Source organism: Protopterus annectens, chromosome 2.part1 (genome assembly GCF_019279795.1).
Source record: "Protopterus annectens isolate FY-2018-M chromosome 2.part1, PAN1.0, whole genome shotgun sequence".
Lineage (NCBI taxonomy): Eukaryota > Metazoa > Chordata > Ceratodontiformes > Protopteridae > Protopterus > Protopterus annectens.
The window spans coordinates 465480084-465505424 of record NC_056729.1 but is presented as its reverse complement, the minus strand read 5'-3'; the positions used below and the strand labels follow the sequence as shown (position 1 = coordinate 465505424).

At 38.9% G+C, this 25341-nt stretch overlaps 1 protein-coding gene across 3 annotated transcripts in view; it reads right to left on the bottom strand.

Annotated features, from left to right (window-relative positions):
- LOC122794105 (hedgehog interacting protein) overlaps positions 1-25341 on the bottom strand; it is a 942167-nt gene that overhangs the window by 248648 nt on the left and 668178 nt on the right. The window lies entirely within an intron of this gene.

The window sequence follows — 25341 nt, the reverse complement described above, 5'->3', positions numbered from 1 at the left end:
AGGCCATAGCTAAGAAAGTTAACTAAACTACTTACCAAGATTAACTGCAAATACTACCTATAAAGAGACCATAACAATACTAATAAAGGTAACAGTGTGAGAGGAAAACTCTCATGGTAGCAGAGTAGCAGGAAGAAAAAAATATATAACCCACTGCTAGATAGCTCATGCACACATCTATAACATTCAAGTGGCAAATACGACATACGCATTTAAGTAAGAACCTAGGGAATTATGGGTAGGTGAGGAGTTAGAGTGCTGGATGTGATGAAGATTCCAAGTTGATGCTGAGGTTGGATCTAGTCAGATCCTACAACCCATACATTTGAAACGGATGAAAATAGACAACATTGGATTAACTGGTTCTAAACTGGTCTGGATAAAAATGAAAAATAAAGAGCTTTTTTTCTTTTTTTGCAAGGGGGAAAACCCCTTTACATACTTACATATTCCAACTTTATGGTCACACAAACACAAAGAAGTGAGAAATAACCCCCCCCCCAAAAAAAAAAAAAAGAATCACTGCTAGTACACACACTTTGCCAAGCTGAACTTAACCAAATGGTACCTCATATACTTTAAGCTCAATGAATTGAATTGTAGAGATGTCCTGTTTTCTATATGAAATAACTGCCAATGCAGTCTTGGGGTGTGAGTTAGCAGTGCTTTCTTGTATTTTTTAAATTTCTGCTTTGTTTAGTATTTGTGTGACCATGGAGTTTGCATACATACGTTCACTGAGAATTGGGATATGCCCTCAGCATTTGGGAAAGGTGTACAAAAGGGGAGGGGGGCTTTCCCGCTGAAAAAAACACATTTTAAAATTTTTATCTGTTTGAGTTACTGATGGGTTGAACTTGAGTTGAGACCTTGTTGATCTGAACGTTGGGATTTCACATGTGCAGTGAATTATATAGCATGTAAAATAAATGCCACCTCTCCAGCCACCCACTGTACTTACCTATTCTATTCTCACAACCACAGAATGAATGCTACATTTGGGAAGGTGCCCGTATTACATATCTGGTGTAAATTTCAAAATAATATTAGGATCTTTGGTAACCTGTTTAGCTGCCTTATGGGTTATAGAAATCGCGACTGTTACCTTGTCAGTATAACCAGCTCTGTCACACACACACACACACACACACACACACACACACACACACACACACACACACACACACACTGCATCTTTCAATATCCACATGCTTTCAATAGCTTGCATTTCCTCTTTTCCTAACATTCTGCAAGTCACCATCAGGTCTCCATAAATGAGAATCAGTTAATTATTTTTAGAATTATTAACTCTGTCACGTCTGTAGCACTTTTTTATACTTCCATTTAACATCCATATCTTCTTATGGCATTTTGCCTTTGTTAGCAGATGGCTTCCTGTACTACGTGAATTTTCAATTAACAGGTAGAATAAGAGATTGCAAGTATAAGTAATAAAATGAGACTAAGATTGTTAGTCTAGGATGTCCTGCAAGGAAGACATTAATCATTGTTTAGCACTTGCTTTTTAAACACATTTATTGAATTATCGCTTAAGACATAGGCAAACATACATTTATATAAAAGAAAATAAATCATGTTAACATGTTCAAAGTTATAAACATTATACATCACATACATTCTTTTATACAATTCTCACTAATCCAATATTACACAAATTGCTCAATTTCTGCCTTCCCTTAAACCTCACTCCCTAAACATTCTGCACATATTGCTCTCACAATTTCCATTTTTTCTATGTAATTTCCTTCTAACATTTTCTAACGATCTCATTTACAGTTCTTTTATATCCTTTGCAATATTCCCTGCCTCAAATACAGTTGGATTGTTTATCACTTGTTATTCATATTTTCATATTTCAAGGTTTCAAAACTTAAGAGAACAACATATTATTGAAGGGCATGGTATATTACATACCAGTAGACAGAAAAATGTGTTCTCACTGCCTATGTATATTACACTGTACTGGAAATATTGCTAGGTGTTTGCTAGTAACTATGAAAAAATGCAGTATTTTCATATGTACGTTAATATTTCCAAAACCAAATAACTTGCAAACTATTGCATGTCATCAGATGAAACCTTAGATGCTGTTTAAGAAACTTCTCACTTGATAGATATTCAGTGTTGTTTACACTGGCAATTATACAAAAAGCCATAATGTTCATATTTTTGTAAGTATCTCAATAAACAAGTACACAGAAGGGAATTTATTGCTCTCATATAAAAAAAAAACAAGCCTCCTAAATAAACGTACTACTGGCACTGAATATCAAGACTGCACAATTTCCAAAATATGAAAAGCAGTTTGTGAAACTTTGAGAAATACAGTTCTGTGTTTTTATGTGTTATAATATATTACAGTACTGATGTAAAGGATATGTGCACATAGACTATTATTACTGTAAAGAAGACCTTTTTAAAGAGAACATTGCTGTCTGTACCATTTGAATAGCATTTACAACTCAAATGATATTTACATATGTTTGGCTTATGATTTTTAACTTGATTTTTATAAACATTATCTGCAATATAAGGATGTGTGGCATTACAGAGGTCAGCATGATATGAAAATCCAGGTCATCACTGGAGTATAATAGAATTATAAGAAACTTACTGCTACTTATATTTTTTCTGTGACAGCAATTTCTCTCCACCACACTTTGTCTTTTTTCCTACAAGTGAGTTTTTTTACATGTTCTGCAATTCCACTGGAATGCTTTGTTTAAAGAAGCATCTAATGGCCTGATGTACATTTAAAAGTGGTTGCTATAACATACAAGCTACAGTAAAGACATACTGGAAGGCAACTAAAGATCATACATTGCTACTGGCTAATTCTAAGAGGGGTAATGGGCAGCTTAACAGGGAGGGCACCTTTTATTTACAACTGATAAGCCTGAACTATATATTCATTTTGTTATAGAGTGCAACATCATGTCTCAACAAATTGTTATAAGTTTTAGAAATTGTTAGCAAGTTCTCAAACTGACCAAAATTATGTGACATATTATACAATACTTTCATTTTATTCTCTGAGAGGTAGGAACCTGGGGAACTTACTGGTTCACAGTCACTTTATTACACTTAATAGTGAATTATGCTGCCATCATCAACCCTCTTTTCTCCATTTTATATGAAGTTGGGGTGGCACATTAACATTTGTCAATGTTACAAAATCACCATGAGCCAATGTTTACACTGTTGAGTGTATATCTGCTGTTGCAAACCATATGGTGTACTGCACAGTATATATTTTTCTTATTAGAGAAACTGAGACTAATATCTGTAAACTGCTACGGGCTCTTTTCTCAGTGTACTGATAATGTGATGTATTTTTTGGTCTGTCACTGTAAACTAGTTCATATTGGTAAAACCTAGAAAAAATGAAGAATATGTATTTTAGAACATTAGAGACATTAAAAATAAAAGATTATAAGTCCCGTACTTACCTGCATCCGCGAAAAAACATACTTGGCAGCTTTGTTTTAAATGTTACTTATTGTTCTAGAACAAGTGAATGTTAATATAGGAAAAGTTGATCATTGTATGTGTTTGTTTTGGTACAAAGAGGCTTTGTCACTCTTGGAATTTCAAACAAAAAGTCTCAGGTTTACAATGATATCGCAACAGGAAGGTTTTCACTGGACGGTTAATGGTGCTATGTCTGCATTTCACTGGCTCTCTTGTCTTTTCCTTCCTTATATATATATATATATATATATATATATATATATATATATATATATATGTTTCAGAGTAATGTTCTATGTGGTTCCGAGTGAAATGTACAGCTGAGGCACTAGAACTGTAATTAAATTTGGATTTTATACAGCTATACTGGTCTTTATGGCTTATATTTTTGCAACTTTATTATTGCTTGGCAATAGCCATGAATTTTCTTTTAATTTCCTATTGCTGCTCATGCAAATTTTGTTAAATCTGGCTGGATGGGATGAGCCTTCTATAGGTGACTTGGCACCTGTTAAGGAAAGACTTTAGGGGATTAACAAACAGGCAGGAGTCAAATTCTGTAAGACTTCAACACATATTAGCCTCTCATATCAGGAAACTTTAAATGTTTCAAACTATGAAGTTTGAGGCACTGCATGTTACAAACATCTTACGTAATGCATTGTTGAGCTGCATTTAAATCCTTGAAGGTACAATTACAGTTTTAAGTGCATATTGTTTTTGAATATCATTTTATAATTCCTGAAAAATACTATTATAAATGTTTGAAGGTGAATTGACGTATGGATTTTCATATGTAGGTACAAAAAGTAGGGGTTTCATTTGCTTTTAACTGTCATAGTCTGCATTATACTTGCTTTCCACTGAGGGCTATATGATTTCTGTTTAGGGAACAGAATGCAACACTAGTTGCGAATATGCGTTCAATGAGTCTTCATTATATCGAAAACAAAAAGTTGACTTCACCAGAAAAATAAGGAATTATTTTTCATTAGTAACATGCCATGACTCAAAGCCTATGGTTTGAAGCAGAAAAGTGGTGAGGTCAAAGTCACTTCTGTGCTGCATTTAAATCATTGAGTAGAATGCGGTCTTAACTGCATTTTACAATTGTGTGTTGTATTTTAATTTGCAGGCTGATCTGTGTAGCGCATCTCTAGAAAATATGTTTACTGATTTGTCATTACATCAAAATAAAAAGTATGTTTAAGGCCCTTATCAGTTTTACTATATCTTGGCTAAAACTCTAAGATTAGAGGCAACCAAAGTGATAATGCCAAACTTAGAGATGAGCTGCAGTAAAACCTAAGGTTAGACGAGCAATATCAGTGTATTTTATAGCTGAATATTCAATAGCCATCACCTGCAATTTTTGTAATGAAGTCTCAAAGGAGGACTGATATGTAGCCTAATTAATATCAAATTGGAGTCAAGTATTGAAATCTTAAGGACAAATTTTATTCATGGAAAGCCAGAAATGATCATATAAGACAAGGCAACATTCTTCAAACAATCTGTAAGGAAGATTAGAATTCTTCACAAGGTATCAGCTTCTTATCATTCACTGAACTGATTAGCAGAATAAATAATAGATAAATACAAAAGTTATGGGTGAATGCTGTGGAGCAACAGCAGCTAAATCATTACTTAATTACAAGGTCACCATCTCCCAAGATACAAATGGATAGAAAACTAAGATATACCCCGGATTTTCTTCATCCTGAATTCACAAGGAAGTTTCTAAAAACAAACCACTCAAAAGAAGTACTGTGATAACTTAAAGTAACTGCATGCTTTTTTTTACTGTTAACTTGGAAAATATGATAAACCATTGTTCCAGGAAAAAAGACAACTATCTAGGAGATCAGTAGAAGTAAATGGACCTGCATACTATACTCTTAATCTAGGTTATGAGAGAATTTGGAGAAGAATGGTTAATTACATAATAAAAAGGAAGCAATGTGGTTATTTCTAAGAAAGACTGGTATAAAATGCACAAGGTCAAGCAACGACTCCAGAAAAGGTGAATATTTCTTCTATGAACGCACGCATGTCTGTGTGTACTGCCACTGATTCAAAAAGGATTTTCATTCACACTGGTGTTCTGCAGTCCCCTAAACACAGCACTCCAAGGAAAGCTGTGATGGAAACAGAGGTTAAGCCAAATACACCAGTCCTTCCTTTTCACCTGAAATTATGTGTTCTAAGCACTACTGAGAAGGAAGGATACCTGCATGACTTAAACTCTACAATGCTTACATTTTTCTAACAATAACGGAGTATTATAAATACATAATATAGAATTCCTATTTACTGGAGCTGGAATATAATGTGTAGTATAGAGTATGACTCACTTAAACAATTATTCTTTTCTTTTACACTTTCTTTGTTAAAGACATGTCAATATCAAAAACAGTATTAGCTGATCTGACTCTGCTTCTTTAAGCTTCTGAAAGCTGAGATGCTCTTAAGGTTAACTGTGTACATGCTGAAGTTGCTTTTGTTTAGAATAAATAAATAATGCTCACTTTTATTTATTTTTGTGATATCTCCATTTACATCTGGTGCTGGATATCAGTACTTCCATCTCATTTCAGCACCAGTTTGGGACTCACTGACAGGAAACCTAAGTATGAATTATAACATCCTCCCTTCAGACATTTAAAGCACCCCACATTCACCAGAAGAATGCAAATAAATATTACATATATGTTGTTTTTAATTTATTAATTCAATAACTTTGGAAATGAGCTAGTCTACAGGCCGTTTTCAGCATCAGCACATAGAGAAGGTAGGCAGAATAAACAAAGTAATTTGTAAGATGCAAAATATGTAGTTAACAGATTGTGTTACAGTTTAATGGCATGTGTTTGGTAAGTACATGTTGAAATAAGGTCAGCATGAAACACAAAGAAGCATTTTGCAACAGTTAGAACCTAAGAGAAAGCATACAAAGAATACATTGTAGTGCAAGGTGCACTTAGAAAGAGGACAGCAGGAGGTACGCACATGTTTAAAGAATGTGAGTATGAAACATAAACTAATATTTTTGTGACACAGAAAAAAAAATAAAAAAGAGCCAAAGAGAATGCATTGTCATGCAAGTGTATGTATTAAAATAGGGAGTGGTTGAAATTTTCACCAGTAAGGGTTTGCTGCAGTGAAAGTTCAGATGTAAGAGTTTTCTGCAGTGAAAGTTCAGCTTAGCTATTGTCATAGGATTTACAAATAGTGATGGCAGGTTGAAAACGGAGGATTTGGTATGCTTAAATGTGAAAGTAACGGGTTCCATAATGCTTGTATGTTTTTTGAGAAGAGTGTTTTATGACAACTAATAGGAATGATGGTCATTTCATAGTGCACAAACATTTCAGACATAATTGGTCATCTTATACCAGCAGTCCTTTCAAAATGAGGAAGGCTTGGGCTACAATGCAGTGACTGCAGTCATGATAAGCTATATATTCTGATACCATCTGGATGACCTAACAAGATCTGTTAGTAAGTCCAATGAAAAAAAATTTGATATTGTAAATACTGATATGAAAAATGTGAATAGTAGTCAATACACAGTAACTCTGAGATTGTGATATATTGGAAAATCACCCTTGTTCCAATAATAGTGACCTTGGAGTTAGTATATATGTTTAGGAAGAGTATGTGAAGGAATGGGTGGGGGGTCCCCGCAAAAAAGAAGTTATGTACTCACCATAACATTCCATCTGTGTTGTCCATTTTCATTCTTCCTCAAAATATGGGTGCAGATCCTATCTGAGATTGTGATATATTGGAAAATCACCCTTGTTCCAATAATAGTGACCTTGGAGTTAGTATATATGTTTAGGAAGAGTATGTGAAGGAAAGGGTGGGGGGTCCCCACAAAAAAGAAGTTATGTACTCACCATAACATTCCATCTGTGTTGTCCATTTTCATTCTTCCTCAAAATATGGGTGCAGATCCTATCCTCAGATCCAACTCGGCCGCTGTTTTACAGCTCATGGATACAACAAGCTCTCGATCTCCTCCCTTACCCACAATGCAAAAGTCCCCCTCATTCCCCAGATCTTGTTTGCAGCTTCATATTGTATGGTGCAATACATTTATAGCTATAAGATGGAAAGTCACTATCTGGAACTCAAATAGAAGGAACTTTATTCATATAATGCTCTCCCATTCTTCCAGAAGTCATCAAGAGAAAAGTGGTAGGGGGCTGGAGGGAGGGGAGTTGAGGATGAATGAAAATGGACAACACAGATGGAACATTATGGTGACTACATAACTTTTTTGTCTGATGTTGTCAATTTTCCTACATTCCTCAACATATGGGACAAAGTCTCCAGCTACATGAATCTCAGGTGGACTCTAAGGAATGATATTTCTCAGTACTGTTGAGCCAAAGGCTGCTCTTCACCTAGAGACCAAAAAAACTGATGAAGTTGCCATGGACCTGGTTAAATCACCCTTGTTCCAATTCTTGTTGTGTTTATCACGGAATTAGAATACAGGATTATTTTAAACCTAATTGTATTGTTGTAAGGAGCACCTACACCCTAAGGTCTCACAAGTGTATTTTTCTACTGTGTTAAGACTATTCTAAAAGATACAGAGGGATAATTGCTTGCAATACTGTACAATACTGTTCTCCCTTAGTATTCCTGAAGTAGTGCTTTACTGGCTTTAGTGACTGTCTATGCTGTACTGCTATTAACTGCGTTTTTTCCTGCATTTCTTTTGTATACAACCTAAATTATGCTGTGTTCCTAATTATGTAAATAAGTCACCTATACAGTAGATGTTAGTGCTAGTTAACCAGTATTTGCCTACCTGTAATTATTTATATCAACCCTCAGTGCTTTTCCTTTCTCTCTTTCCTGAAGCATTGCTCTAAACTAATCCCCTCCTCTTTGTTTTTATAGCCCTAGGGGACCTTCCCCTGTGGTATTCTTCTGGCCACAGCAACAGCGGGTTGTGGACCCTAACTGTTACCCTGCACCTCTGACCATCAGTCTAGGAACCAACAAAAAGCTTAAATAATAACTCAGAAGTATGTGTCCCTGTAAAATCTGCTATATGATGAACTAGTGTTATGGTTAATGTTAGAGTGAATAATATAACAGACAATTACAGTGTTCTCCTGCTAGTTGCCACAAAAAGCAGATGCCAGCAGCCCCTGATCTTTCTCTTTAGCTACCCACATCCTGCATCCTGTTTCTGTGCTATTTTACCAACTCTAACCTATCTCCTCCTCTGAACTTTATGTCCAAACCCTCTCTCACTGGTATTTCTGCCCTGTCTTACTGACTGTAGTCTCTTACTTACTGCCTTGTATTATTACAATCTTAAGTCTGCTTTGTCCTGCTACTTGCTGCTAGTATATCTTCTCTCTCCCACCAGTCTCTCACTGCCTAGTCCATCTCAGCCTTTCAATTCTGACTTTCCTTAAGCATAGCTGTCTATGTAAATTGTGCCCAGCATGGTCCTCCAAACGTCTCTGCTCTTGTTTGTATGCTAACTATTCTCCCAGCAAACCTACATACTTACTTTCAAACATGCCCTCTACTCTTCTGATTGTTTCCAGGCAGATTTGCCTTCTACCTTCCTTTGGCTCTTCCCGCTCTGTTCGCCCTGTGGGCTCACTCCGCTCCCCTACCCTGCCCCAATTCCCACTCACCCTCAGTACACCTACACTTATTCCCCTCTAACCACTCCTACTCATGTGTAACCACTTGAACTCATCACAATCAATCTTCTTTAATCCCTCATTAAAAGGGCCCACCCTAACACTTTAACTCTCTCCAGTCCCTCACTACATGTCTCCAAACTCTCACTACAACTTATTTATTAATCCACTCACTCTGTTATGAACAAATAGTACTCAATTACCCTATAATGCCTCCACATACTTGTAACACACCTCCAAAATCAAATCCTATTTACTTGCCTCATACCCCCACTTATTATTTTCTATCTTCTCACAGCCTATGAATACCAACACCTCCCTACCACATACGTCCCTAGATATACTGCCATTACTACTAATTCAGCACAAAATTTGAACCTATTACTACCCCACCCCTCATCTAACACCTCTAATGCAAAACCTCACCATCCCATTTGTGCTTCATTTATTAACTCCAGGACTAAAAACTATTACAAACTATTGTTAAAACTCCAGAAACTTGTTATTAGACTACTACCTAACCTCACAGTATACGGTGACATCCACCCTAACCCAGGCCCAACCCCACTTGTTACTATACACCCCACAAATAACAACCTTACTAGCCTATGGAACTCAAATAACGCCACCAACTCATTCTTAGTGTGTCATCTAAACATTAGAAGTACAAACAAGAAAATTCACTATTTACATGCCTTCCTGGATGTCCACTCCCCTGATGTTTTATGCCTTTCCGAAACCTGGCTCAAACCTACTACCACTGATAATGAAGTTATACCCCCAGGTTACAATATAGTACGGCTTGATCGTATCTCAAAAAAAGGAGGGGGGGTAGCCATCTTATATAAATCCACTCTTGAATTATCCAGAACTAGTAATCCAAATACCCAGGTCACTAACAATGCAGAAATACTCATCACAAAAGCCCAAATCAACAAACAGAAATCTATAAACATTGTTCTATATTCCCCCAGGTGACCACACAAATACCTTGGGGAGTATCTTCCAATGGCTATCTAACTGTCCCCAGGAAACTATTATTCTCGGAGAAGTTAATATCGATTGGTATACTTGCTCTGCAGACTTCCCCTCAACCCATATAAATTTGCATGGCTTCTCTCAGTTAATCTCATCACCTACCAGATTTAATAAGCCCAACAATAAGGAAAGTATCCTTGACTAGATATTAATAAACAATCCACCCCAGCTATACCAAGTAAGCACCCTACCTGAAGACTTCAGTGATCACTCCCTCACCTATATAATCAGAAAAAGAAATGACATCCTTTATCAATCTACCTTTAAAACCATTACTAAGAACTTTATTCTGACTAATTTTCTGAATGAGCTTAACTCATGTAACTGGTCCAACCTAACACTACTTCCTCTAGATGAAGCAGTCTCATAATTTAACTCTACATTTCTTGCTATCCTTGACAACCATGCTCCCAAACGTACTATTAGAACCAATAACAAGGTAGCACCATGGTTGTCCAATGATACAGGACAAAAGATTATTAGCAGAAACAAATTGTGGACCACCTGGAGAACCACTAAATCCCCAAAAGACCACATCTTATATAAAAAGTTGAGGAATGATACTAAGAAGGCTGTTATATTAGATACAAAAGAAATACTACTATAGCAATCTACAGCAAAAGCACCAAAACCAGCCACAATAATTCTGGTCAGGCATTAATAAACTACTCCACCCAGGTCAGTCAACTACCCCTACACCCCTAACTACACTCCAACAACCTCCTAAAATTGTAGCCAATACCTTTAATACTTTCCTTACTGAAACAGTGCAATCCATAGCCAACAAACTATCTCAAAATACCCTAACTTCCACCAATCCCACACCTGATAATAACATCCTTTTCAAGCTTGATCCAGTACCAACATCTTTTATTAAGTCCTTACTGAAAAAAACTGAAACCCGCCACCCTCTCAGCAGACCTACTACCTGCTGAATATCTCCAAAAAGCTGCTAAGGAAATAGCATACCCCATTTCAATTTTAATCAATAGAACAATTATCTAAGCCTATATCCCCTCCATCTGGAAAATCTCTCACATTATTCCTCTACACAAAGGGGGGAAATGCCACTGAACTTTCCATTCTATCTCCCTTGGCTAAAATAATGGAAAAATGTATTCATAAGCAACTTCTTGCCTATCTGAATCAAAACTCTCTCCTAGCCCCCTCCCAGCATGGATTTAGACCCTGCCATAGTACGACCTCAGCCCTTCTCTCCTTCTCTAATACAATAAATCAAAACCATAATAATAACAAGCTCTCCTCTGCCCTCTTCCTAGACCTATCCAAGGCATTCAATATGGTAAACCAACAGCTACTCTTAGATGCACTAAAAATCATTCCCCATAGATAACCTAACAATAAACTGGTTTCACTCTTACCTAAGTGATGACGACAAGCTGTACTATGGAAAGAGAATCTATCATCCCTTTTACCAATCACCCTTGGAGTCCCTTATGGATCTATACTGGGTCCTCTCTTATTTTCCTTATTCATTAATGACCTACATAAAGTAATTCCAAGTGCAACTTGTATTCAGTACGTAAAAGCTGCTTTCTTCTGACTGGGTGGAACATCAGGAATTTTGATTACTGAGGGAGAAGGTAGGGAAAAGGGAATTATATAACCTCTGGAAATAATCCTCTGCACCCAAGTATCTTTTTTAATGTCTAGCCAGGCTCTCTGGTGCAGGGATACATGACTCCTGACTGCCTCCAGAGGTGGGCAATCAGGCTTCCTTTCAGGAGCACTGATAGGGTCTCTCAGAGAAATATTCTCTGGACCCCTAGTTCTGTGGGCTTCCTCTGCCATGAGGGCGGTGTCTCCCATATGAGTTCCCCTCAATGCCCCTGAGGGAACTCTCTCCACATGGATTATGGAAAGGACCCTAGGATTTCCTGAACCACATTTTCTGACCACCTTGTTAACTTCTCAAAAAGGATCTTTGAGGAGTTGAAAAACATACCCCCACTGCAGATAGGGTCTTACCATTTTGCTCGCACCTGGAGAGTGTGTCTTTCACCTTGGGAGCGAATAACAAACTTCTGTCAAAGGGAGCATTGAAGAAGGATGACTTGAAAATTATGCATCTAGGCATACCTCCTTCAGCTGCATGTAATATGAACCTCATGGATGAACTGGAGATAGACTGAAGGGTCGCCAACTGTGAAGCAATAGAAGTCTCTGCCTCAGAAGTACTTTCAAGATTTTGAAATCCCTCTGTAATCTGGTGAAGTTTGTCAAGTAATTCAGAAACCTGAGTGCAAAGATCAGTGATGCATACACGCTTCCCAAAGCTGTCCGGTGTCCTTGACTCCTTGTTAGTGGGATGAGCAGAAGAATTTTATTCTGCAAGTTCTTTTTTGGTTGCTGCCGCTACCCCTTTGTTCCAGAATTTCCTTCCCTTTGGTGGTGTCAGGGATTTTATCTGGTCTCTTGGAGATCAGCTCAACAGAATTAGGCTCCTTCCATGCCCACTGAGAGATCAAATCAATGAGCTCACCAGTGGGCGGAGTCACCTGGAAGTAGATGGGCGAGCACCAAATACCTCTAGGAATACGGATTCCTCTTGAGAAGGTTATTGGTAGACCAACAACCCCTTTGCTTAAGGATCTCTAAAATGTCTCTGAATAAGATGGCATCAGGTGGTGATCTTGGGGACCCTTCCCCTTCATCGAAATTGGTATCCTCTGTGACTGACTCCTGAGGGGATTTCAAATTACTCCTCTTGCATTTCTTCTTCCTAGGGACTTCTTCTGTGAGATGTTCTGGAGAAGTATCAGAAGAAATAATTATACCCTGCTGGGTAGCCTGGAGACTTTGGGCTGGCTGCCCCTGTGGAGTAGAATGTTGGGGCTCATGACACAAAGACATCTGAAATCTAGAAGGAAGATCTGAGGCAGAAGCTGGAAATGAGCTATCAAATGCCAAGGCTCTGAGGGGTAGAGATGGCTCAGATGGCCTTGCAGTCGACTCTTACACTTCGGATCCAACATCGAAGCTTTTGGTCTGAGAATCATCTGACTTGAAGCCAAAGCACTTATCAAAGATATCATCTCCAAAAATAAAACCATCTTCAGATCCAAAACAGATGGCATTGGGAGTCTTGGATCCAAAGGCTCTGAAAGAAAAGGACAGATTAGACAAGGAGCCAAAACTGGTGGGGTTGTAGTAGTCAAAAGGGTAGAGGCTGGGAGAACTCCCATCTGAATTTGTGTTGACAGAAACATCATCATCATTCTGTCCACATTGGCTTCTGTGAGACTTCTGAGAGGAGGCTATGGAAAGTGATATTGAATGATGGGATCTTTCCAAGAATGGGGATGGGAGCTGAGAGGGTACAGGATCTAAGGAAGATGCACACCTAGTTCTAGGCATCTGCTTTGGTTCAGAATGAGCCAGATCCAAAGATACAGATTTGGTATCTGAAGGCATCGGATCTGAAGACTTGCCTTTCAGATCCGTAATTTTTCAAATTTTCTTATGCTTTTTTGAAGTTGGATCCAAAGAGGATTGCGAGGAACATGGCTGGTCAGAAGACCTTTTCTTGACTTCTTTCTTATCAGACTTGGAGGACTGATCTCTAGTAAGTCATTCTCCAAAAGCTGAAGGAAGAATGCCCTTGAGAATAAGTTTATTCTTCCTTTCTATTAACGCTCTAAGATTAAAAGCCTTACAAACTGAACATAAAGAGTACAAATGGTCAGGACTTAAGCAGTAAATGCAGAGATTATAGGCAATCCGACAATGGAATTTTATGCCCTCATTTCCTACACTTTTTAAAATCTGATGGTTTATCTGCTATTTTACAACACTAAATATGGGAAACCATCCCACTTTAAGCAAAAAACAAGAGGGAAGTTAAAACAGAAAAGGGGAACAGTATATATATATATATATATATATATATATATATATATATATATATTTATGGGTCCACTATAGAATTTTAAAATTCCACAATCCCGATGTTCGAAATGCTGATGCTCAGAACCTTGACACTGTGGAATCTCAACATTCCCCTGCAACTTAAATATACTAACTCCGAGATCGCACAAGAGTGAAGAGAATGGTAATGTCCCCATTCTGCACTGTATGGCAATCTCCATTTACAGGTCTAGTGATTCCACAATCTCGAGGTTCTGAGCATCAGTATTTAGAACTGAATTGTGCAACTTTGAAATTCTACGGTGGACCCATGTATATATATATATATAAATGTATGTATAGTTTTTTTATAGTAAAGAGAAGAAAGGGAAACCAACAATGGTATTAAAGAATTATCAAGAAGAGGTAAAGAAAAAATTACCAACAACGGTAATCGAGTACTATCAAATGGTAAGAGAAAAAGAACATTTACGTTAATTAGGTAATGGGAGGTTAAAAACAAAACTTAGTGAAAAGGAAGTTCCAAAGAGAGTATATATCTAAAAGTAAGTACCCTTCAAACTAACGCTCAAGAAATGCAGCAACCACGTTTGTACACAATGGCAGCAAATGAGATCTGAGGAATGAGGGGGACTGTTGCATTGTGGGTAAGGGAGGAGCTCGAGAGCTTGTACTATCCATGAGCTGTAAAACAGCATTTGAATCTGATCCGAGGAGCGGATCCTAAACCATATGTTGAAGAAGGAATGAAAATTGACAACATCAGATGCTTCATTACTCTTTTAGTGAGTTTTAATATTCACTGTTTTATCTACAAATTAGGTTCATAGGTTAGTACTAGCCTATCGGCCCTAGGGCCTATACAAGCCTAGTCTAGCCATAACAATTCTCTGAATATTTCTTCCCACAATATTTACTTCCCTGGAACCCAGTCTAGCAGGGCGACTGATGTGATCCCCAGGGTGAATTTCCTATCTCCCATCCAATCGTCTAGGTTCCTTTTGAAGAGCGCTAAGGAGGCACTCTGCTTGACATGTATGGGCAGTCTATTCCAGAGTATGGGGAATCTCTGGGTAAGGAATCTAGGCCTCCAGCATGTTTTGTTAATTGTGATGACAAGGTTTAGATCCCTGGAGTGTGTGGCTCTGAGGGTTTGGGATTTCTTTAAGTGGAGCATGTCCAACAGCTCAGGGTTTGACATGGCCTTGTATGTTAAGCAGAGATTGTCCCTGCATAGACGATATGCCACAGAGTATAGCTGGTGTTTTTTCAGACGGTCAGTATAGGGCATCTGCTTTAGGCCTGTGATTCTTTTAGTGAGGTATTACTGTGGCCTTTCCAGCTGTTGCAGATGTCTTGTGAGGTACATACCAAATGGAGCGTTGTACTCTATAATGGGTCTAATATGGGATGAGTACAGTGGGACAATGACCTCCTTTTTTTCTTGATGAAAAGCCCTTAATGATGAAGTGTGCCGCATAGAAGGATTTCCTGACTGTTGTGGCGATGTGGTTATCGAAGGTGAGACCACTGTCCACCTGTGTCCCTAAGTCTCGCATCACACTTTCAGTGTTTAGTGTACTGCCACCTATGTGTTATTCATGGGTACATGTTTTTTCCCAAAGGGGATAGGTATACATTTCTTGGCATTAAGCTTGAGCCCATGGCTCTGGTACCAAACATCTGTTTCTGTAAGGTCCTTTTGTAGAATATCCACATAATTTGGGAATTCAACAATGGCTCCCAGTTTGCAGTCATCTGTGAACTTTGTTAGCCAGTCCCTTAGTGTTGGCCTGTACTTCCGAGAAGTAGATGCTAAACAAGAGCGGTCCCAGGACTGAACCCTGAGGTACTCCACTTGTCACTTGTCTGGAGCTGGATTTGGAGTCGGCTACTTTTACAGTGTGGGTTCTGTCAGTAAGCCAATTGGCAACCCATCGAGTGACATAGGGATTTATGCCCAGCTTAGTAATTACACTTTAGTGTTCATATTTATGATGTTGAAATTAAATGTGTCAGACTTATGTCATGCAACTTGCATAACACTTCAGTATTAGGCGAGGAATCAGGAAATTCTCAAAGAAATTATTAAGAATTATGTTTTCTTACAAGGCAGACCTGAGTGATTATGTTGTACATCTTTCATGCATTACTATTTATATTTTCCAATTGCTCTAATGTTATTGACATTGCAGTTATATTACTTTCAAGTCATTTTATGTTCCCCACTTTTATTACTTTTTATGTTATATTCAAATGAATTGGGACAGTGACTCTCAATTTCTTTGCTTTGATATGCTTTTGTCTATATTATGTTGGTTAATAAACTGAGTTAGTAGAGATAATACTTACAAATGTTAACGACTATTTATGAAGTGATACGTATTTTCCCCAAACCACAAGTAACAATAAGCAGATAAATAAAATAAAATGCCTTGTACTATGCTGATTTGCAAAGGGCTGCATTTAAACCTTGGTATGATACACCTCTTCTGCAAAGTGCTACAAGAATATTATCTGCATACTGGTGCAGGAGAGGCAACTTCATTAACCATTTGCTAAATTTCACAGAAACAAATGCATCAGAAAATATGCTTTGTGGCCATAAAGCTTCTCCAGTGTGAAAATACAGTAGCACGTTTTGCTACTTATATAAAGTAGTTAAATGTGCAAAAAATGTGAAATTGTGAAAAGCTATGAAAGAATTCAAGAGTTCTTTAAAATATCTAAATTTTTACAGCTGTAAAGTGGGGTACCATTTTCAAATGTATTTCCAGAGTTCTATAATTTCCTTATAAACATAAGTAAGCATTCAATAATTCAATGCTTGGCTCCACACTTTATAGTACTCTACATGTGACAAAAGTCTAACCATTTTTACAATATCTGAAGCTACAAGTATTGATTTTTGTAGTTATACATACCTTTTTGAAAAAAAGTATAAAGTAAACCTACAATTCTTTACCTTGAAAAATAAAGCAAATGCACAATGAACTCAACTAGCAGGAAAAACAGACACACCATACTGCAATATCTTAAGTATAAAACAAATTTAGGAAGAATACAGTTTTTGTAATTCTCACAGTAAGAAATGTGGAGTTCAGTATTTTGGCACAGGGACGTCGGGAGGCATATGCACTGTACTGATTTCAGTACAAATTCTTCAGAAGAGGGGGTAGCTTTTTTAATTAAAAAAGTACATATTTTTTCTTTTTTTTAAACAGCATTGGCTCCTTTAAGGAACATTTCATGGCTACAAACCAGCCAGTCAGAATTGAGCTCACGTCATGTCCGGCTGGCTGCGAGCGGGAAGGGCAAGACAATCGGGATTATTGTTGTGGTGGGAAATGTGCAGCTGTAGTGAGTGGAAGGGCAAAGCAATCAGGATTATCGTTGTGGTGATCAAGAAGGCAATCTGGTGAACGGATTATCAGGTAAATGGTGTGCTGAAGGCAATTGGGTGAACGGAGTAGTGTGTGTGTGTGTGTGTGTGTGTGTGTGTGTGTGTAAATGCCCTCCACATAATACACCTGCTGGCTATAGGTGTTCAGGCTCAAACCCTGTACCTTTGCTTCAGGGTAAGAAGCACCTAAGTCCCTAACCACCACCATTTCTGAACTTTGTTCAGATTTGTTATAAACAGTTGTGAGCTATAGTGAGAAGTGAGAACTGAAGTTGTATTCCCTCATTATTAGCTTTGTTTGTCCAGGTTTTTGTGCTAAGAGGTTGAGACCTATCTAAATGATAGCCATTAAGTTTCAGTCTTCCTATTTTTCAAACTCCTGATTTAGCATATTGGTATGTTGCACTGACTTTAGTGCATATGTTTCTGGGTTCAAGACATGCATGGTGGTAACACAACATTTTATTCTAGCAACTTTCCAAAATTATACAAGCAATGTTTAAAATACGTTCCTGGTTTTTGGGCTTTTGCCCCCCCCCCCCCCCAAATAATTGTTGGCTTTTTTTTCAGATTTCTTGTGCTGCAAAGTTCAGAGATACAGCTGAGTGTCAAGTACATTTTACAAGGAGCTGAGAGCTGCAGGGGAACTAAAGTTTAGTGCTGCTTATGCTGAGTCTGCCTGTACTGTTAATAGCACAACAGGTAGTGTACTTGCTTTTGCTGCAGAAGGCTGTGGGTTCTTCTCCCACAGTAGGTAGATGCATTACTGATACTTTACTGTGCTGTAAAGGGGGGTGGATGCTGTAGTCTTTGGCAAAGATATCTAGTAGTAACTATGAACCTGTTATCAGTTTGACATTCATTCCCTATTGCAATATTACTAGCGTATCATTTTTTTTAATGCAACATAGGCAATTTATTCCTCAAGGGCAACAGGCACTTTATTTGTAGATGAAACCATGAAATATAAAGTTGTTTGCTAGCAGCAGCCTCTTCATTAGTTACAGATTTCTTTAATGTGGAATTATGTAGATGGCTTTTACTAGTTCAGAGATTGCGCATATTTACTGATACTGGTGGACTGTAGAAGTTTGAGTAGACGTTTATGATGGAAATGTTCTGAATTGGGCTGTTTTGTCATTACTGGTGCATGCATTTTGTTTCATTGTTTACTGGAAACATGTTCAAAACAAATTTAAAACGCTCTCTAAAAACTATACTGTATTGTACAGGGAATATAATTTAATACAATCAGGAAGGTGTATCAAAGAGCACGTGTATGTTTCATGTGCAAGGGGCCTATGATTTGAAAACAGCCCAAAGTTAATCTTTATCTGCCACTGGCAAAATGTATTTTCTTTGAATGTGGGTTTCAATGCTGTTTCAATGAATTTGAGTTTCAAGATCAGAGAAGTTTTAATGCTAAATCTAGTTTCATTGTCAGATTGCATTGCTTTGTTTAGCAGATATTGATTGGTGTTTGTGCTGTAAAATGCAAAATAAAACTTTTCTGGCAAATTATTTAGGAATGAAGTCACTAAATAATGACCGATGTTGTTTCAGACATCATAATCTTCAAAAAAATGCATGCTAAAGCAAGAACTATTATTCTATCAACTGTCTTAAGTTTATACAAGATCAATTTTTAGTACTGTTTGTATGTTCCCCCAATATATTTGGCCTTGTCCAGATTTCCTGCATTAAGAGGTTGAGAGGCATGTGCAAATCGCTTTATAGAATTAGGAATATCCAAACCTCTCAAATGTCCCCAATTTTGGCTCAAAATGTTGCTCTCCCCCTAATAATCTCTCTGCAAAATAGCAATTTTGAAAGAAAATGTGGAGGGTGTACAATTATAAATAACTGTAATGATCAGAGTTATACATTACTTTTATTTCAGAAATGCGTGTAGATTCTCTAATTTTGTCAAGTTAACAGTGCTCATATTAAAATGTTGTCCCTTCTTTGACAGGTTCCCAGCTGTATTGTCTGGAAATTTTATATTTTTGCATCACATTTTTGGTCCGTTTTTCATAAAAATGCAGTTTTCTGGCAAATTAGAAAATAATGGCAGACATTTGAGATTCAGATTTCATACCTTTCAGAAAATTCGTACTAATGCAAGACCTACTACTATTCTATTATCTTTCAAAGTTTATAAGAGCAATATTTAAAACAATGTCATTATTTTTGGGCCTTTGCCTCAGTTTTATTTATGGGTTTGTTGCTCTAAGAGGTTGAGAGGGTGTGTGTGTGTGTGTGTGTGTGTGTGTGTGTGTGAGGTAGGTAGGTAGGTAGCATACCTCTCAACTGTCCAAATTTTGCAGAATGTCCAGATTTTTGCCCCATATTTTTTGTCTGTTCCTCATAAATTTTGTGATTTTCTAGAAAATCATTGAAGGCTGAAGTTGCTAAATAATGACAGACATTTGAGTTTCAGACTTTATGTCCTTTAGAAAAATTCATACTAGCAAAAATCCTGTTATTCTAGTAACTTTCTCATACTAGCACAAATCCTGTTATTCTAGCAACTTTCTAAGTTCACGAGAGTATTATTTAATATCTGTCCCTGTTTATTTTAGGCTTTGTCCATATTTCTTGCACTAAGAGGTAGGTAGGGGTATGTGTGTGAATGAAAAAAATACAGTTTTGTACCTACCATAAATGTAGATGTTCGAAGATCCACATTGCTGCAGTCCTTACATATGGGTAGTCCGCTATCCTCGGTTGGCCCGAATACCAAAGTATTAGGCTGACGTCGGTCATGGGTGCTCAGATCTGACATCAGAGCGTCAGGGTATAAAAGCGCATGACCGACGTCATATCCTCAGTCTTTTCTTGCCCCAGATGTCAGAAGGCCCTAAAAAGAAAGGCCACAGCCCAAAAACAGGATACCTCCCAAAAACATGCCCAACAACAACCATCACCCAAACCATATAACCATGCCAAACTACAGAGGGGAAGGAGGGAGGGTAAATTGGACTGCAGCAATGTGGATCTTCGAACATCTACATTTATGGTAGGTACAAAACTGTACTATGTTCTTCATCTCACATTGCTGCAGTCCTTACATATGGGTAGAATCCCAAAGCAGAGGTAAAGGGAGGATGGCAAAATCATAAAGCATTAGGGGCTGCTAAAATGCCCTGTAATATTGCAGTGGCAAATCCAGCCCTAGACTTAGAATAAAGAGGAAGGTGGTAATGCTTGGAAAAAGTATGCACTGAACTCCAAGTGGCTGCTTCCAAAATATCTTTGTAGCTACCCCCTTAGAAAGGCAGTAGAAGTGGCAGTAGCTCTAGTGGAATGAGGTCTGATTCCAGCGGAATCTCCTTACCATGATGGGAATAACAGAAAGAAATACAAAACCCAATCCATTTAGAAATAGTTTGTTTTGAAACAGGTTTTCCCTGAGAACCCAAAGTAAAAGAAACAAACAACTGCTGAGACTGCCTGAACCCCTTGGTTCTGCTCAAATAATAACGTAACTGCCTGTGAATATCCAAAGTATGCAAAATCTTCTCCCTTTATTTTGGGGTTTGCATAAAAAGTAGGCAAATGAATAGTTTGGTTCAAGGCCACACTAGAAACCACTTTAGGCATAAAGGAAGGATTAGTACGCAAAAATACCCTATCCTTATGAAAAATCAGGAAAGGTTCCACTGCCATAAGGGCCTGTAATTCAGAAACCCTTCTTGCAGAGGTAATGGCCAACAAAAAAGCAGTCTTCCATGATAAATACTTTAACTCGGCAGTAGCTGCAGGCTCAAAAGGTTGTAGAGTAAGCTTTTCCAACACAAAATTGAGATCCCAAGCAGGAGTAGGAGCTCTCATGGGGTCTTATGTTCTTTGCCCCTCTAAGAAATTGCTTAAACAAAGGATGGGAAAATAAAGGAGGGTCACAGTCATAGTGAGCAGAAATGGCTGCAGCATGAACCTTTATCGAGGAGAAAGACAAACCCTTGTCCAATAACTCAGTAAGATATTGAAGAGAAATGCTTAAATCAGGCTTGGAAACATCAAAGTCCTTCGCTTTGCTCCAAAGAAAAAATCTCCTCCATTTATCAGCGTAAACTTTCCTTGTACTAGGCCTTCTGGCCTCCAAAATAACATTCAAAACTTGTTGTGGAAGCTGAGACCCTCCAGGGTCTAAAACAGAATATGCCAGGCTGTGAGATGCAGAGACTGAATCTTGACATTGAGGAAGTGATTGCCCTCCTGAGACAAAGATGCGGAATCAAAGGCAGAGGCCATGGAGGCTCCTGCCAAACTCCTCAGTAGTGGGTACCAGTGCTGTCGAGGCCAATCCGGCGCTATCAGAATCATGGATGGCTTGTCTATTCTGGCCTTCAGGAGTACCTTGGGAATGAGAGGCAGAGGTGGAAAGGCATAGACATGAAGATTGCTCCAACTGAATGATAGAGCATCCACCTTCCAAGCTGTGGGATGAAACATTTTTGTGCAAAACTTTGGCAACTGGTAATTTAGTGGAGAAGCGAACAGATCTATGTCTGGAGTCCCCATAACACTGTCAACTTTTGAAACACATGAGGATCCAGTTTCCACTCGTGAGGATCCACAATTTGTCTGCTCAACACATCCGCTAAGGAGTTCTGTGCTCCTGGTAGAAACCTTGCCTGAAGAATGAGGTGTAAACTGAGAGCAGTCTCCCACAAAATCATCGCTTGCCTGCAAAGAGGGTAAGAATGGGTTCCCCCTTGCTTGTTGATGTACCACATGACAGTAGTGTTGTCTGTTTGAATCAACTCCTGTCCTGGGTGAAGTAAATCCTTGAAAGCCATCAATGCAAATTGGACTGCTAACATCTCCTTCAAGTTGATATGCAAATGTTGAAGTCTGACAGGCCACGTGTCTTGCACCCATTTTCCATTGAGGTGTGCTCCCCAAGCCTTGTCCGAGGCATCTGTCATTAGAATCTGACTCGCCTCTGGTCGGGTCACAGAGAGTCCCTTGTTTAGGTGACATTCCTGAGCCCACCACAAAAATTCTTTCTGAATGCAAGGTATTATCTGAATGACAGTGTCTAGATCTTGGCAGTGTTGTGTCCATACATTTTTGAGATACCATTGAAGCTTCCTCATATGCAGTTTGGCATTGGGAAGCACCAGAATACAAGATGCCATGAACCCCAAGGCTTGAAGGACTGTCCTTGCAGTCAGCCTGGACTGTAGAGACATTTGATGGAAATAAAGAGAAAGGCTTCTTTGTTTGTCCGGGGTCACAAAGGCCATCTGGGAAGCTGTATTCAGTCTCACACCCAGAAAGCACATGTCCTGAGAGGGTACTAGACTGGACTTTGTTTCATTCACAGAATACCCTAAGCATCTTAACACTACCATCACATACTGTAGATGATGCAGAAGTTCGTCTTTGTGTTGTGCAATAATCAGGCAATCGTCCAAATAAGGATAAATCTGTATTCCTCTTAACCTGAAAAAGGCTATCACTGGAGCCAGAACCTTTGTGAACACTCTGGGCGCAGTAGATAAGCCAAAGGGCAATGCAGAGAACTGATAATGTAAATTTCCAGCCGAAAACGCAGGTACCTCCTGCAACTGGGCCTGATAGGAACATGAAGATAAGCCTCTTTGAGATCCAGAGTTACCATCCAGTGATCTTTTCCCAACAGAGGTAAAAGCTGTTGTAACATCAGCATTTTGAACTTTGGAATGTCCAGATAAGTGTTGAGGATAGATAAATCCAAAATTGGTCTCCACGTGTTCCCTTTCTTTGGTACTAGAAACAGGCGAGAATAAAATCCTAGTCCCACTTCTGACAGAGGAACTGGCTGTATAGCTCCTATTTGAAGAAGTAAAGAAATCTGCTTGTGAGCCTCTATCCTTTGCCGAGGAGGAACGTCTGGCATGCCTTTGAAAGGAGGCAATGTATGGAAATAGAACTTGTAGCCTCGGTTTATAATGTCCAATACCCATTTGTCCTGGGTGACTAAAAGCCAGTTTTGCTTGAAGAGTGCTAACTTTCCTCCCAAAGGAGCTGCCAAGGAAGAAGAATCTGGCAGCTAAAAATGCAGGTCATTGGGCCTGTTTACGAAAGGACTGGCCCCTGCCCTCACCTGCAGATTGTGCAGGTGAACTCCAAGTTCTAGGCCTGAATGTACTGTGAGCTCTGCCCCTGCCACGTCTAGATCTACCCCTAGACTGAGAATCAGAAGAAGGGTAGGTCCACCCCTTAGTAGGCCAATTTCTACTAAACTTTGGAGGTTGCACCTGCAAAAATCTTTAACAGTCTGCATGGACTTAGCCTTGTCTTCCATTTTCTTCAAAACCGACTCCACAGGGGGACCAAACAAAACTTCAGACTGTAAAGGGGCATCCAGAATTCTAGTTTTAACATGCTCGGACAAATTCTGATCCTTAAGCCAGGCGTGCCTACGAAGAACTGAACCAGTGGCAGCCACCCTAGAAGAGGCCTGTACAGCATCAAAACCACACTGCAAAGAATGCTTACCCACCTGTTCAGAGACATGTACTAAATCCTGCAATTCTTTACACTCTATGCCCTCTGCCAAAGCATCCACTTTAGATTTTAGCTGCGAAAGGAGGAAATTCTGATATTTCAACATATGAAACTGGCAATTTAAAGCCCTCATTGCTAAAGTAGAAGAGGTATACACCTTCTTACCCCATCTATCCAAAGCTCTAGCTTCCTTATCTAGAGGAACCGGATTCTTTACAACAGAAGCTCTAACACCCTTAGGCCCCTGACTAATAGTTTCTGGGTCCGCCCTAGGACTCTTATACAGATATTTATGAGCCTCAGGCACCCTGTAATACCTGTCCAGTTTAACTGGCGCAGGAGGCAAAGAATCTGGATTAAGGGAAGCCTCCGAGAAAACATCTTGAACAACATCCAAAACAGGAGGTATAGCCAAGGGTCTATGCTGTGGTAAAAACAAGAATTCCCTAAGCCTCTTCCGTGAATCAGAGAAATCCTGTCCTTCCCACTTAAAATGCTCCCTCATGGAATGCAGAGTTTCTGAAAATGACAAATCCTCTGGAGGAGAAGCAGAAGGAGTGGAATCCTCTGCATCAGAATCTGAATAAGGGGGAAAAACCTGAATATCTTCAGCAGAAGAGTCTGAGTCATCTGAGGCCTGGTCCAAACTTTTCAACTCTGGCTCCACCCTGGGCCTCTTATCAGGAGGGGGCATAGAACCTCTAATTAAAGTAATCAAATCTTCTGCCATTTTAAGCATGTGCTTTTTAGGCACAGACCCTGAAGTACCTGGAGGGACACCAGAGGAAGGCAAAACAGACCTGCCCTTAGAAGAAGCCTTAGAAATAGTAGCAGAAGGCCTAACCACCTTAGGCATAGAAGGGAGAACAGTAACCTGAGAGGCCCCTTCAGCTTGACCTGACTCCTGTGAGGCCACATCCTGCAAAATCAAAGTTTCCCCCTGAGACTCAACAGAAACTTCAGCCGGATCCACCTGTTCCACTGTAGTTTCTGCAGGACCGGCATCCGAAACGGATGAATCAACCTGTCTAGGTTTCAAGGATTTGTCTTTGCGCTTCTTCGTGGAAGCGAGCGTCGGAGGATCCGACGGCATATTATAATTACACCGCTTACCAAAGACTAACCTAGCACAATCTAACCTTCTTTTTATAGTGCGCTTATTAAACCTAGCACAAAACCGACACCCGACAACGTCGTGGTCCGGTCCCAAACAAGGAATGCAAAGAGAGTGATAATCCCTATGCGGTATCTGTTTCCCACAAGAAATACAATTATTCACTTTTTCTGACATCCGGAATTAACTGAGGCAAGAAAAAACAAAAATATTCCCCAACGGGTACT